Here is a 14,833-nt window from a genome sequence, read left to right as displayed (position 1 = left end):
TTCTCTCGATCGGACTGAAACTAATCGGGCGTTGTTGTTTGTGTGTGACGGTGCGAGACAATGGCCGCTTTATTGAATACTGGGGAGGAGAATGACGTTTTGCAAAAAAGAGAGAGAGAGAGAGAGAGCGAGTCAAGACGACGAAATCTTTGCCAAACAAAACATTGGCCAATAACTTAGACAGGCGCCTGCAATTGAGGCTTTTTCATTGACATTTTTTTCTCTCATGCTTTCGTCTTCTTCTCAGTCATATTTTACTTTGGCTCATACACACAGACACAAATTGCAATTTCGCCATTCTGGTTGCATTGTATGCAAAAGGCGGCCCCATATTGCACCGAAACCCGTCCAAAAATAAATATGAATTATATTGACTCGTGAATACATTTTTATGTCGAATAAAACAACAAAGCCATAAAGTGTGCAACAAACGAACGATCGAACGATCGAAACTGCAAATGCGTTTCATTGTTTGGCTGCTCTGAAAACATCTCTCACCCGATGAATATGCACTGGATGGCAGATAAACAAGTGAAACAACCACACCGTGATAAACATCACCTATATGCACATTGAGAGGTGCATAAAGTATAGATGCAAATGATCCGATCAGCGGGAGTGCGAACAAATACCAAAAAAAAGAAGAAATAATGAACTGTGCCGTCATTTTTCGTTTGTGTCGATCCCAAAAAATCGGAGGAGATGGACGAAGAGCAACGAAAAATGGTTTCCCATTGAAAGATACACTTTAAACTCGATGTTACTGTCAACGTCGGAATGAATAATCACAATACAAGGTGTGTCCCTCTAACTTCAATTTCATAATTTTTTTTTGCTTTAGAGCCGATCTGTTCATATCCAATGATGTTCGGTGTGCCGACCCACACCAAACAAAAGTGTGCAATGCTAAAAAGTGAATTTGGACAGCACAAAAAAAAAATTATGCGTCGTATATAATTTTTGGCAATCGGCTCAGTTGAACGGAATTGAATCGCTTACATTGTAGCAAGGGAAAAGAATGCGACGAATTTCAGGCTAAACGTCATCTCAATGAAATACTCTCTTAATGATCGTGGAAATTAAGAAGAAATCAGTGTGATTAATTGATTTTTGATGGTATCTTTTCGTGTGCACGACGACGACAGCAATTTTATTTATCCGTTTTAATTTTGCGTGACATGAAAAGGTCAGCTTATTTTCCTTGATCTGCGGCCAGAAAAAAAGAAGTCGAGCACGCATTCAATTGAATTCACCAAATCGATTTTTGGGTCGTTTTTATTTTCTTAATTAACCATCAACGGTTTTTCTTCTGTGTGTATTTGGAAGAAATGCGCATGTATTTTAGAATTGAATTTCGAGCGTTTGTGTCGAATTTTGTGACAGCGCGTTTATTTATTTTGGCTTACTGTATCCCGTCTGCGAATGTCATTAATCAATGCGCCGCACACTGCCAGCCAGAGAGGATGAATGCAAATAAACTAAAACCGCATAAATAAAGCATACACACTCGCGACGCAATCAATTGAATTCATCGTTTAATAGCTTTCAAATGGAAACGAACGTATCGTGAACTACAGCATAAGATTTATCTCTTGTTCGAATGTTGAAAATTGTCGAAAAAAAGACGAATGATTCGCTCGAAAACTGCTTTTATATGCTCGTTCGTTTTCGGTGATCTACAGTCACACGAAACGGGTGCGTGAAACGGAATTCATCAATTGCAATATCATCAAGGTGTTGTTTTTGTGGGTTGCTCGCAATGAAAAAAGAAGTAAACGAGAGAGAAAGACAGAGATCGAGCGAGATTGAGTAGGAACAAAGATCCGCGAAAGGGAGAGAGGCCGACTTTAAATCTATATTTGGTTTTATTTCGTTTTCAGTTGGATAAACGTCGACGAAGGGAAGCGTACATTTGAAAAAAAAAAACGCCGATCCGACACTAAGCCGCGATTGTCAAAACAGAATGCCCGTGCATTTGTGTAAACAATGTTGAAGCAGACACGCGAAATGCACACCACATTATTCTTATTTGGGGAAATCAAAATATTAGTCATTATCGCCCGTTGGATCGACAATGATGATCGTGAAACTGCGCACATTGTATCATTGGCGGAAAAATCGAATCACAACGTCTTCTTCTCCTTATTTACAATATTTTCTTCTTTTTTTTCTTTTTTTTGCACCATTTTTTCACATTCGCAACGATTTCTCTCCTTCTCACTCCCTCACTCCCTCACTATCTCTCTTTCATTCGGTTCGATCGATGGGAAACGAGCAGAGCCAAAGTAAGGACAAGTTTTTTCTGCCGTGGATTGCGAGGGAAAGGCAAACCGAATAAAAAGGAATATATTAATTCGGCACAATGGCAATTGAGCGCGTTAACGGAAGATGCATTTGGTGGGATTGTGCGGCATCTTCAAATACGTTGTTGACAGTCAAAAACAAAATCATTAATAATAATAAAGCCAACGAAATGCGTTCTTTTTCTCGCATGCATTCAAGAAAAAAAAATGTGTACTCAATTCGGCTTTCCGTTTGCAGACAAAGGACTAAATAACCACTCCCAATGTATTCTTTCGATGCAAAACGCACCAGTCGACAAGGCACACAATGCACACTGCACTATATATTGTAGAACAAGTGCAACATTACAGCTGAATGCGGCTGGAAATCGAATGCGAAAAAAGTGGAAATGCACCAAGTGAACTGCAAATGGGGAGAAAAAGAAACTAGTTTCGTCGAGTCTCGTGTGCATTCGAAAGCAGGAAGTTTACGAAGTTTATAATTATCCCATTCTAAATAAAGTCAGAACTAGTTGTTTGTTACATCGAATCACTCGCTTTTTTTCCTTCCAAAGTGCGTTTAAGGTGAAATCCAAAGGAATACTTGTTCAATTTGGAAAATGGAAGAGCAAATTAAAATGTTATTTACATTTTTAATTAAAATAAAAAGAGAGAGAAATATTTAATGACTACGATCGTGTTTTATGGGACATTGAGGCACACATCTGTGCGACGCAGCACAGGCAGCGTGTGCTCCTCGCAAAAAAAAAACAATATTTTGAATCAACATTTTATGAACTCTCTTCGCGGCAATCCTGCTGAAAGTCCATTTAACATTTTGAATTTATGGTTGCACAAAACTTCCTTCGGCTAAATTTAGCATACTTTTCTCTCCACTTTGAGAAGAAGAACTTTTTTTTACCTCGAGAAGAAGTTTCTTTTTCGTACGAAAGAAAAACGCATTTTTTTTCTTTCGCAAAAATTGTTCATTAGTTTGTGTTTTGAAGAGTGATCTTTATGCGCCCCCCACGAATTTTTCCGTTCGACTTTTAACGAACGTGTGTTTCATGCGATGTGCATAACCAATGTGCTCGCGTACGCGTTTCGAATGATATAGTGTGGTAACGTGACATCCGATCAAAGTGTAATTTACTATGTAAATGTAAATCACAACGATTCTTCTGCTGCGCTCGGCTGTGTTGCGTTTTTCTCTTCTCCAGCTCGTTTCATTGTGAATTCACAAAACTGCGCCTCACTGGCAGCGATAAGACACACTCAATTGCCAAGTCTGCATGTGCATTGGCAAATCGAAAAAAAAGAACGAAGACGAATTGCAACACGCAATTATCAAAAGGAATTTTGCGTTTTTAAAATGTGAAAAACTACAACGGAAATCGGTGAAACGCAAAATTAAATGTCTACATTGAATATGAACACACACAACGAACGGCAAGCAAATGAAACTGAAGCGGGTTCAAAGACGTAAAATGCGATTCACATTGTGCTATGCGCACTGCGTGTGTGTCTGTGCTGTAGGTACTTATCGCCAAGCGATAAACAAAGCGTATACAATAGTTCAACATATGTTTTCGGGAAAGAAAACTCGAAAACAACGCTTAATGAGTTATAAAAAAAGAGAGTAATGGTTGCTCTGGAACAACAGAACACAGAAATAGTCTGCTGTTGCTGCTGCTTTGCCCTTATCATTCGACAACAACAGCAGCAGCAGCAGCAGCAAACAAAATGTGAATAAAATCGTGATAAAAAGAAATAAATGAAAAATAATTATGTGCAACTGTGAAGCAGCCGCTTTATAATTGGAATTATACTCTATCGTCAATTGAGCCGATGCACTCGATTCTTTATTTGTCCTAATGAGAGCGATACGGAAATCGAAATCTTTGGGAGAAAAAAAAGTAGTATCGAACTTGTTTTTTGGTCTTGGGAAACTGATCGGTCACACACAAAGCCAGTGTGGTGAATGACACAATGTGATATCGTCATTTCAGATGCATCAATTACAAGTATATTAATGTGCTTCTAACTGATAGCCAGTATTGTTTGTTTTTGTTCATTCCAAACCGAAACAGAAGAAAAAAATGTAAATAAATTGAAACGAAATGAGCGCATCTGATAAAAGAGAAATGCATGCAGTGTTTGAGAAGTTGGAGCACGTACTAAAAGAGCCGTTACACAAAGAATACTTGTTGCGAGAACGTGTGCACACACGGACGCGCTTCTATATTCTTAGTTCATAGTGGGATTGTGTGTGCATTTTCTTCAGAATTCTCAAGAAGAGAAAGTAATGAAAAGGGCCCCCGAACACACACTGACTGAGAATCATGTGCATGCACATTTTTTTATTGATTTGTTTGTCTGTCTGTCTGCTAATAAAACTGAAGCCGAAACCATTTTTATATCCCATTCATCTTAATTAAAACGAAACGATAGACAGCAACAGTCGACCGATTGCGAAATGCTGGTGGTACTGGGCTCTGTTAATATGCATGCAATGTTTACAATGCGTGCGCCTTCGTTTCTCTTTCCTTGTTTTTTTTTATATATGCACAAACTCACTTATATATTTAATCAGAGTGTATGCATTCGGTGATGTTGTCGGTGCTGGGAATTAAAGCAATCGGACAGTTGCTGGTTCTTGGCTCTCTCACTCACTCTCGCACTTAAAAACATCAAATTCGGATCGATTTTGTTCTGTTGTTGCATAACCCAAGCCACTCGTCGTCGTCGTCGTCGTCGTCGTTTGTTCGCAAAACAATCTCCGACAATGTTTACAAACATTCGAGCGGCTTGACTGCATTTCGAGCATATGGTGCGATTCGGCCCATTTAGAATTCAATTGAAAAAGATTCTTTTCAACAGAAAATTCGGATTTTTTGTTTCGCTTTTCTCGTCTGGCTTTTCAATTGCAACGAGTGATGCCCAGCGGCGTGAATTGAGAAACTGCAGCCAAATAGAAAGAGAAAAAGAAAACGCGCGCGATGATAGAAAACTGTGAGTGGCCAGCTGAGAAGGTGAGTGCTCTTGAAAGTTTTCAGGGCTCTGATAAAGAAACACTCACACACGAAACGCCAACGAGAATTCGATATTTGTTGAAATTACTCAAAATGATTGTTCAAAGAGCAAAGTTTAGTGAACTCACTCTCTCATTCTCTCACTCTCTGTGTGTCTGTTGCGCGCGCCATAGCCAATTCGACTCCGAAAAAATAAAAAGCATTTTGTCCATGTGCTTGGATTAAGATTGTGCGTTTCGTCGGTGCTTTATGATAAATGCGGTCCGTTTTTCATTTTCTCGTAGTTTTTTCTCTTCGGTTGAATGAAAATTAATGTCGTTAACTAATGAGAATCACACTATATTTGACTGTGATCTCTGGCTTATGCACACTTTCTTTCTCTTTGCCGACCCACATTGGTGCGCTCGCTCGGTCGCCAGTCTCTGTCTTTCGAGAATATATTCAGTTTCAAAAAAGTTCAACACTTTCGTTCATCATTGAAAGATTAATTAACGACCATTTTCTACTTTATCAATATCGAATATATTGAAATTCATTTTTTCTTTCTTTTCGGTCAATTTGTGTGTCTAAATGAATCTTAACACATTAGCAATGCATTAGACCGCGCGCTGAAATGTTGCTACAAGTCGCATTGCCTACCAACGATGAACCAATCGAGAAAATGTAAGGAGATAACGAAAAATTGGGTGTTGCATTCAAATCCACGTATTAACATTTTTGCCTGATAATATTGTTCTCTCTTTTTTTGTCCGACTCGGTCTTTGCACACATGTGTGCACTATTCCACAAATCCATACACTCACAATGTTGACGTTTCACTGTTTACATTTTTGTTCCCTTTGCGTTCACAGAGCTCGAGCGATATTCATATTAAACTTTTGTTTATGTTTTCCTTCGAACAATAACAACGACAACAACGACGACGAAGAAAAAGCAAATCGGTAAACTGCATATATAATTCAGGCGCGCAAAACGGCAGTTCGATTTGGTGTTCATGTGGCAGCAAATATTTTTAAAATTCGTCACGTTTAGGCAATAATGCCGAGTTCCATGTGCACGAACACATACAATTTTATGGTGTTTTCGTGGTCGCATCAGCTCACTGTGTGCGCGCAACTTGCACTTGGAATCGAAAGAAAAATTTTTTTGCACATATTCGATTTACATTAACAAGCAACAACAATAAATTCGACAGCCGACAATTTGCATGTGAAAACGAAAAACGACAAACGGAGCAACGGCGGCTGTTCAACGACAACGGATCGGCCGCATAACGGATTCTCTCTTTCTATTTGAAAAATTGGTCGGGCAAAACTTTCGCAAAACTAGAAAATCCTTCTAATTCGGATGAACGCGCATGGGCCGAAAAGCGTAGCGTGAAAAATGACTGGCCATTTTTTACAATTATCGTAAGTTGGTGCGATTGCGTGAAATAGGTGATATAAAACAAGAGTGGAACACTTCAAATCGTTGGGCGAATGAGTGAGTGAGTGAGTGAGTGAGTGTGGAGTTGAAGGAGATCGAAGGATTGGCGAAAAGAACGTGAGCGAAGGAGATGAAAAGAGTGAAAGAAAGAGAAGGCAAGGGAATGAGAGTGAAAGAGTGTTACGATTCTCGTCACACATCAAAATAATGGAAGCCAACACCAAAATCTCAACTAAGTGCAGACTCTGTGGAGTGTGTGCGAAAGAGAAAGAGACGCGTTGGTAAATAATCTTGAATGTAGTGCTCTTGTTATGAGCTTTGAGTGTCCGAACGAAATAAAATACGATGATTTTCCATGGAATTTCAATTGAAAACGACCGAGCAGATGACGACAAGACAACCGATGATACATATATATGCACAACGATCTTCGTTTTGATAGTTGAGAATGTGCGTTTATGTAATTGAAGCTTGTTTACACAGCATTGAAATCGAAACCAAACTCTGTGTACTATCACGCGGCCGGACGAGTGCAGTTTAAATAAAAGAAGAAAAAAAAACACACGAAATAAACAGCTAATTAAATCTTGTTTTTCACTTGGAATTCGTATGTCTGTGTGTAGACTGTAGAGCGAGATGTGACGTTACAAAATCGTACATGCATTGTCCGCACATACTGGATCAAGTAAAATTGTCTATCAATTTGGCCCGCACTCAACTCAAAGTTCAAAGCGAACGAAAATGCACACGAGAAGAAAAAAAAATACACAAAGACTGTTTTGATTCAAGATGTTGGTGCACACATAAAATGCGGACGAAAAATAAGACATAAAAGAAATAGGCTAAATTCCGTTTGCGGGCTGCGACCACATTTTCGTCTTGCATTGAATTTGATTGAATTAGAAAACGATCTTGTCGAGTAACAAGATATTTTTTTGCTGAACGCATATTTCATGTTTATTGTGTTTTTATGTGCCCTGCCGTTCCATCTCGGCTTCATTGCGCGACCGTATGACGTAATTTGTCGATGTGAAGCAACCGAAATAAGAATCGATGACCCAGGCAACGAAAATTATGACGATGATGATGGCATAGAGAACAGAATGCCCGCAAGCCATCATGAATTTCAACAAAATATTTTCTTTAAATCATTTCCCCGAGAGAAAGGCCACATCAAATTACCGACATAAAAACTGCATGAATGCTAAGCGTTGACGTGATTTTTCTCATTAGATATGATTTTATTACAAATTCATCATTTTGATCTTGAACAGAGGAAAATCATTCTGTTCTTTGAAGATGAAAAAAAAACGTTTGCCAATATTTGAACATTTTGTTCGACAGAGTATCGAGTACGTGCGTCGTACGTTCGACCTATTTACAGGCTACCGTTGAATTGAAGACACAATGCCAATGGTTGTCGTTTCATATTTTACAAATATTTAAACATTCCGTTTTGTTATTATTTACTGAAATGTGCGATTATTGTGTGGCCTCCGAATATTTGAGTAGTTTTGCTCGGTCATTTTTTTTTTCGTTGTCGTCGTCGTCGTCGTCGTTGATTTGTCAGTGCATTAAGATTTTTCTCTGTCTCTGCGTCACATCATGGATCATCGTCGATTGACATCGTCGAAGCTGTTTACAAGCGATAGATTAAACAACATTGTATGATGGTTTTAATTATAAAATTGTTTTTCTTGACTTGTGTTGACCATCACCAGAAGATTCATTGAGTACAAACCGATGTACGCGATAGAGTGGGAAAAAACTGAGTGCGTCTGTCGCTTGATATCGTGTTTTACAAGCGGCTCAACCAATATACAAATTGTTATATTCGCATATTGCCGTGTCGAGCGGACGAGCGCAAGCGAGCAAGCATTTGCTCAAAACATGAAAGAAAAAAATGACAATCGTATCCACTCCACACACCGCTTGCTAGCAAGCAGTAGTTTCTGTGTGTACAGCACTCACGACTAGCGGAAAAGAAAGACATCGACCTGAAAGCGTCGCCGTGTGTGCGCGCGTGAACGAGATGCAAACCAATAAATGAGCAATGACATAATTTCTGTTGTCAAATGACCTTAACGAACATTTCTCGAACACTCAAAAAAAAAAAATGATTGTGAAACTAAATAAAAAGAAAGAGAGAAACATGGCATACATGCACACACATTCAAGAGCCATAACATTTTATTGCGCGCGCGCACAGCCACAAAATTTTGTTCTCTCTGTTGCTCGATTTTTATTGATGTTAAATACACGAAAGAAAAATCGTTTTTCACCTTGTTTTCAATTTTAATTATTGCGAACATATTTCTCTCTCTCTCTCTCTCATTGCTCGCTCGCAAGCGCAATCCACAGAGCTCTAAAATTGCATTTTTAATGCGGTTGCATTGTTTTGTTTCAAGTCTCGATCCGCTAATTAAATTAGCGGGTGACATATTTTAGGCCACGAATTATAACAAGTTACAGCCAATTTACGGCTTTACGCTCGCCAATTGCAACACAATCGCGCGCACACTCATCAATCTAAGCATTTCAGAGAGATTGTAGAAGTTTCTTTGTGCTGAGAAAAAAAAAACCGAATGAAACTCCCCATTTTTAGTTAAAAGAACCGACACTCTCATAAATTAAGAAGTAGTTTATGAACAGTCAAGCGGTTGTTGCATTGCATCAGCAAAAGAGCTGAAAATAACGAGAAAAAAAAAACAGTACGTTTCATGAAAAGTCGAATTGTTTGTAGAAAATGGTTACGTAGTGCGTTGCGTGCAGCAGCAGTAACAACAGCAACAGACGTCAAGCTGAAACAGTTGTGTTAAAACCCACCGAAGTGAATTAATCCAAGGTCGAATCCATTTTCAAAAGCCGTTTATAAGTGTTTGTTACGCGTAGCATATTTCTTTCTCAACTGCGTCTCTCTTGCAACATAAGAATGAAATTTGTGAAGAAAAAAAGTCGAAACACTGAATGTACGTTGATTATTGACGAGGAAACCAACATCACTGGGGCGAATATTGTTACGAGTACATGCAGATACCGAAACCAACGGGTTACTTCACCAAAACAAAGCCAGAAAGCAGGGAAGAGATGAGAATCATCAGCATCATAAAAACAACACACAGTAAAAATCAACCATCATCATTTTTAACACATTGGTTGTGCGCATTCAATCGTATACAAACGATAATTTACGATACCTGCGCACTGATTTACGACGAGCCGATGTATTGATGCCGGACTACGGCAAACACACACACACACACACACACACATACTCAACATCGATTCCATTCGTATTGTGTTAGAAGAAAGACCCGGTTGAATCACGCGTCCTACTTTTCGGCAAGAACATTAAAACGCGCGCGCAAGCGCACACAGAATTTGATGTAGAAATGAAGAAGAAGAAGAAGAGGAGAAAAAAAGACTAGCAGTTTGTGTCGTAATATTGGAATTACACTTAGCGGCCAATTGACCATAAAAATATATCCAAATTGGTTTTATTGCCCCATTCATAAAATATGGGCAATGTTATTTGTTTATGGATTCCTTCTTTGTTTCGTACTTTATCGAACTCAATCGAATCATTCATCACATTGGAATGTTGTCTCGCAATGATAACCCGAGAGATACGATGTTTCTCAACCATTTCGAATTGATAAATAAAACAATTCCCGGTGAATTGTCATCAAAACATCATAATTTTACGATCGTAAAAAAATTGTGATAAGATCGCCAATACGATTTCTAACGAAGAAGTTGTTTCGCAGCTGGCCATCATTTTTATGTCCTGTTTTTTTCTTCATTAAAAGACTTTGTTTTTATGAGAAACACATGCGATAAGCTGAGAGATACTTACAATTTTTCGACGGAATCTTAAATATAACGTTTCGTTGACAGATTTATTTAATCCAAATGATGTTGTTCGTTCGTTCGTTGATCGTTTTAAATTCACACACAGACACACAATTTATTCTTTGGGACTATGTTTTCTTTTTCTCTCAACGTATACGTTTTACGAGTTCAAACTTTTTCTTCACAACACAATTCGGATGCAAAACACTTCAGTTTATACAATTCCAATGTTTTTTTTTTCGTATCAAAATTCAATTCACTGCACGTTTTCCATGCAAAATTTAAAACTCAATTGACAATGTCAAGATAAGAAATCGGTTTTGTTGTTTCTTTGCTTCTTCGTTTTATTCAGTCGCTGTTGTGGTTGTTGTTGTTGCCGCTACAAATAGAGCGATAATTCCTATGTTGTTTATGAAAAATTCTTCGAGTTAACTGTAAAATAAAAGTCAATCTATCGAACGGTTCAGATCAGAACACTTATAGCATCAATATGAGGCGCGTTCGCCCGTACACAAGAAACTTAATACGAGAGATGCTAACTGTGGCTATGGTTTTTAGCTTGTACAAATGTGAATTCGTCATGAAAATGTCGTCGTATGTGAATTTATTGTATGCAGCGCCACTTAGTCATGAGTGATTCGCGATAATTATATGATGATCGTTGGCTTCATTTACTCGCCAATTCCAGTATCTCAGTTGTTGTTCTTTATTCGAAATTCGAATTGACGTGCAAAGTGTTGAATTGGAACTGTACAATATCGAAAGAGTGAAAAAACAGCCAAGCAAAGCGCAAGGCACGGCTCAAAAAAAAACGTTCAGAATTATTGCAGATGAGTCAGTCACAACAGTTACAAATGAAACCACATGCATTTATTTACGTTGTGTTGTCAATGTTCAAATCTCTCACACTGTGCAACTACTTAGTAATTTGATATCGAGCACATCAACACAAGCTCGCATATGACACAGCTCTTGCTGCTAAACACAACGGTTTTTTTGTCTGTCAAAAACACACATCGATTGAAATTGAAAACCGACCGAGAAAAAAAAAACGATCTGAAACTATTCATTCATTTTAAATGAGAGCACTCGACCGATACAGCCACTCGAAACCGATGCTATGATAATTTTCAATGAATTCGATGTTCACCTCTTCACTGATGTTTGTTTTGTTCGCTCGATCAGTTTTATCGGTCGATCTAAACAAATCGACGGCAGAAGCCGAAACAAGACAAATGCACACCACAAATCGAAAAACTATGAATTATTTGTTCGATTCAAGAGCCTCTCAATTCACTAAACGTTTATCATTCGGCTGCCTTATCGCTGAATTATTTTTAGTCGACGATGTTTCTTCTTCTTTTTTTCTCGTTTGCTGCTTTTGCACTCAGCTCAATTTCCATTCACAAATCAATCTTGTGTTGATTTCTTTAGCCGTTGATAAATCACTTGTTCGTTTGCACTAATGGACATTTCGTTCGAAATCAAACATTTTTTTCCCATCGATTCATTAGACTGGGCCTTTTTTTACGATGGTAAATTTATAACAATGTAGACAGAGAGAGCAAAAAAAGAAACAGACACGCAAAATCCCAAATTATTTCGTTGAATTTAATGTGTAAATCGTTGTTCACTGTGACTGAAGCAGTGTGTGAGTGATGTCATGGGATCGCTAAATTGCACTCCATGTGCTTGTGAAATTTGAGTTTTTTCCCTCGATTTTTAGATGGACTGTTATTTTTGTTTTCGTTCCTGATTTAGTCCAACAAGTGTTTTTTTGGGATTTTTTTCTCTCTTGCTGTTGTTGTTGTCGTTTAAACTGTTTTTTTTTATGGTCGGCGTTGTCGTCGTCGCATTCACACTTGTGAAAATGTCAAGCCGCGATAAATTTGCTAGAGTGTTGTGTGTTGGTTTTTTCTCTTCTTTTCGTTTCTTCTTTTTCCGTGTACGTTTATTCTGTTGGTTCGTCACAAGCAAAAATTGTTGTTGTTTTTTTTTCTCGCAATGTTGTTGTTATTCGCAGATGAAACGTGTGCTTTCAGAAAAATTTACACCATCGCGCGTAAATAGACATTTGTATGGTGCGCGCGGCTAAACCATGTACGGCATTTTATGACTCAAACGAAGGAAGAAGAAGAAGGAAAAAATAAATAAACACCAAGAAAACCAATGACAAATAATTCACTTCTATTCACTGGCATTAGAATTACAATTCGAGTCCATTCACTTTACTTTTGTTCTAATACCGCAAGTCTAATTGAAGAATGTTTCGATTTCAACATCCAATAATAAATGACACAATAAACACGAATGAAGAAAAAAACTAATATAATAAAGAAATAATTGATATGAAATTTACGGGGCAATGCAAAAAATACACTAGTAATTTTAGAGACGTGAATGAATAAATTGTGCGGCGATCACAAAATCGAGTGTGTGTATTGTGAACACATCGACTTTCGTTGAAAGACTGATGGTGCTCACCGTGCGCAACCGACTTGTGTGTGCGTTATTCTCTGACTTTGCTTTGTGCTCGTTCGTTTCTATACGGAACACTCGACTGAGCCAATGTATTGGGCTGAGTGAATAGCAGAACACATGGTCTCTTGCTTCTCTCTCTCTCTCTCTCACTCGTTCATTCGTTGTTCAGCAATTTTGCTGTAGAGTCGTTTGTTCGTTTGGTTTACGATCGAAATACACACGCGTGTAGTAGCAACCGAGGTACGCATGTACAGTGTATGCACCGCATCGAGACGCAAACTACAATCACAGACAAATGTGGGAGTTTGTTGTGCTCAACTACTTTGTCAATTGCTGTTGTGCATATGATCCCAATTCGGCATGCTATCAATGGAAATGTAAAAATATTATGAATGTATTGCTATTGTCGGTGTGACACTCGTACCGATTGCTCTCTCTCTCTCTCTTTCTCTGTCGCTCGATACTTGACGACCAATTGAACACTGGTACATTCGATAATATATGACTTTTGACTACGTACGCATATGGAAATTCACATTCAAGCACTTCATACGCAACGTCAGACGGCTTTTATACACATCCACACCCAATGTTTTGGAATTGAGCTTAACAAAAACTATGTCTATCTATAAGATCGTGTTGTGAGAGCAAAGCAACACGCTCATTCCTGTCGGCATTGGACGCAAGGCACAACAACGTCGTCTGACGCAGATCACATTTTACATTTCTGTACTGTGAAGTGCTTAGTGGAAGAATATACAACAAAAACGTTGTTTGATTCACGGTTATAACATGTTATATCAATGGAATGCAACATTTTGCCGTTAAAAGCAGATTTTAGAAGAATTGCGTTTTATTTATTGCCATACAAATTCGATTCAATCGTATTGTTTGCATATTTTAAATTGCATCTTATTTTATGTTCTTCCTTATGAAGATGTTTCCTTCTGAAAAGGGATTCGTGGTTCTTTTGGGCACAGGCTTGAATATCATTCCGCTGAAGTCGACCGCTAGATTGAAGTTGACCGCTGGCGAGAAGCAGGTGGAGCTGACTGAGAGCGACGATTAGTTGAGGTTTTAGTCGAAGGTGCAGGTGAAGTTGAACGACCACGCGGACTCGATTCCTTTGATGACGAAGATCGTTTATATCTTCGTGATTCGGTTTCATCTTCGGATGATTTCCTGCTACTTCGTTTCGGTGAACTTGGCCTTGAAATGCCTGGATTAGGGTTGGCCAATAAAGGCAATCCTTTCGCCAATTTAAATGGCATGAATTTAATATGTTTGGCGAAGTCGTCATACGAACAGCAGAGTGTGTATCCAGCTGATACGTTTTCATTATTGAATTTGTAGCCGAACTCATCGCAGACACTGTTACACAACGTTGAAAAGCGTTTTATCTCCTTTTCATCCATGTCTGTGTCGTTGGATGTGAAGAATGCTATGGTGGCTTGCGTTTTGGCATGGGTAACTAATTTCCAAACTACCAAAGGAACTTCAATTTTCTGATTGACAAGGTCCAAATAGACATTTTTCATTTCGCCCTTCTTAGTTTTCTTCTTTAAAATTCCATAAACTCCGGTATGAATCTGCATTGTTTCTTTCATATCTATCGATAATGAACGCCCATATGCTTCTACTTTTGCCCAGTTCTGAAATATTCGATTCAACCGAAATTAATTTTTTTTTCGCAAAAAAAAACATATTTTTCGTAATTTGAAAGAAAAAAGGTCGAAAATATATTCTCACCTGGCCATTCAT

The 14,833-nt window shown here is 38.3% G+C and overlaps 1 protein-coding gene across 4 annotated transcripts in view; it reads right to left on the bottom strand.

Moving 5' to 3' along the window:
• LOC129569659 (rho GTPase-activating protein 7) overlaps positions 1-13,094 on the bottom strand; it is a 114,120-nt gene extending 101,026 nt beyond the window's left edge. For all 4 annotated transcript variants that reach the window (XM_055448744.1, XM_055448746.1, XM_055448745.1 and 1 more), the window contains exon 1: positions 10,596-13,094. The gene's annotated coding sequence lies outside the window, so the exon portion shown is untranslated. The remainder of the gene's footprint in view (positions 1-10,595) is intronic.
• Between the last annotated feature and the right edge of the window lie 1,739 nt (positions 13,095-14,833).

This window comes from Sitodiplosis mosellana, unplaced genomic scaffold (genome assembly GCF_009176505.1).
Source record: "Sitodiplosis mosellana isolate CC-2019 unplaced genomic scaffold, AAFC_SMos_1.0 Smas_scaffold_38, whole genome shotgun sequence".
Classification (NCBI taxonomy): domain Eukaryota; kingdom Metazoa; phylum Arthropoda; class Insecta; order Diptera; family Cecidomyiidae; genus Sitodiplosis; species Sitodiplosis mosellana.
Note: the sequence above shows the minus strand (reverse complement) of the source record. Positions and strands in the feature narration are given on the sequence as shown.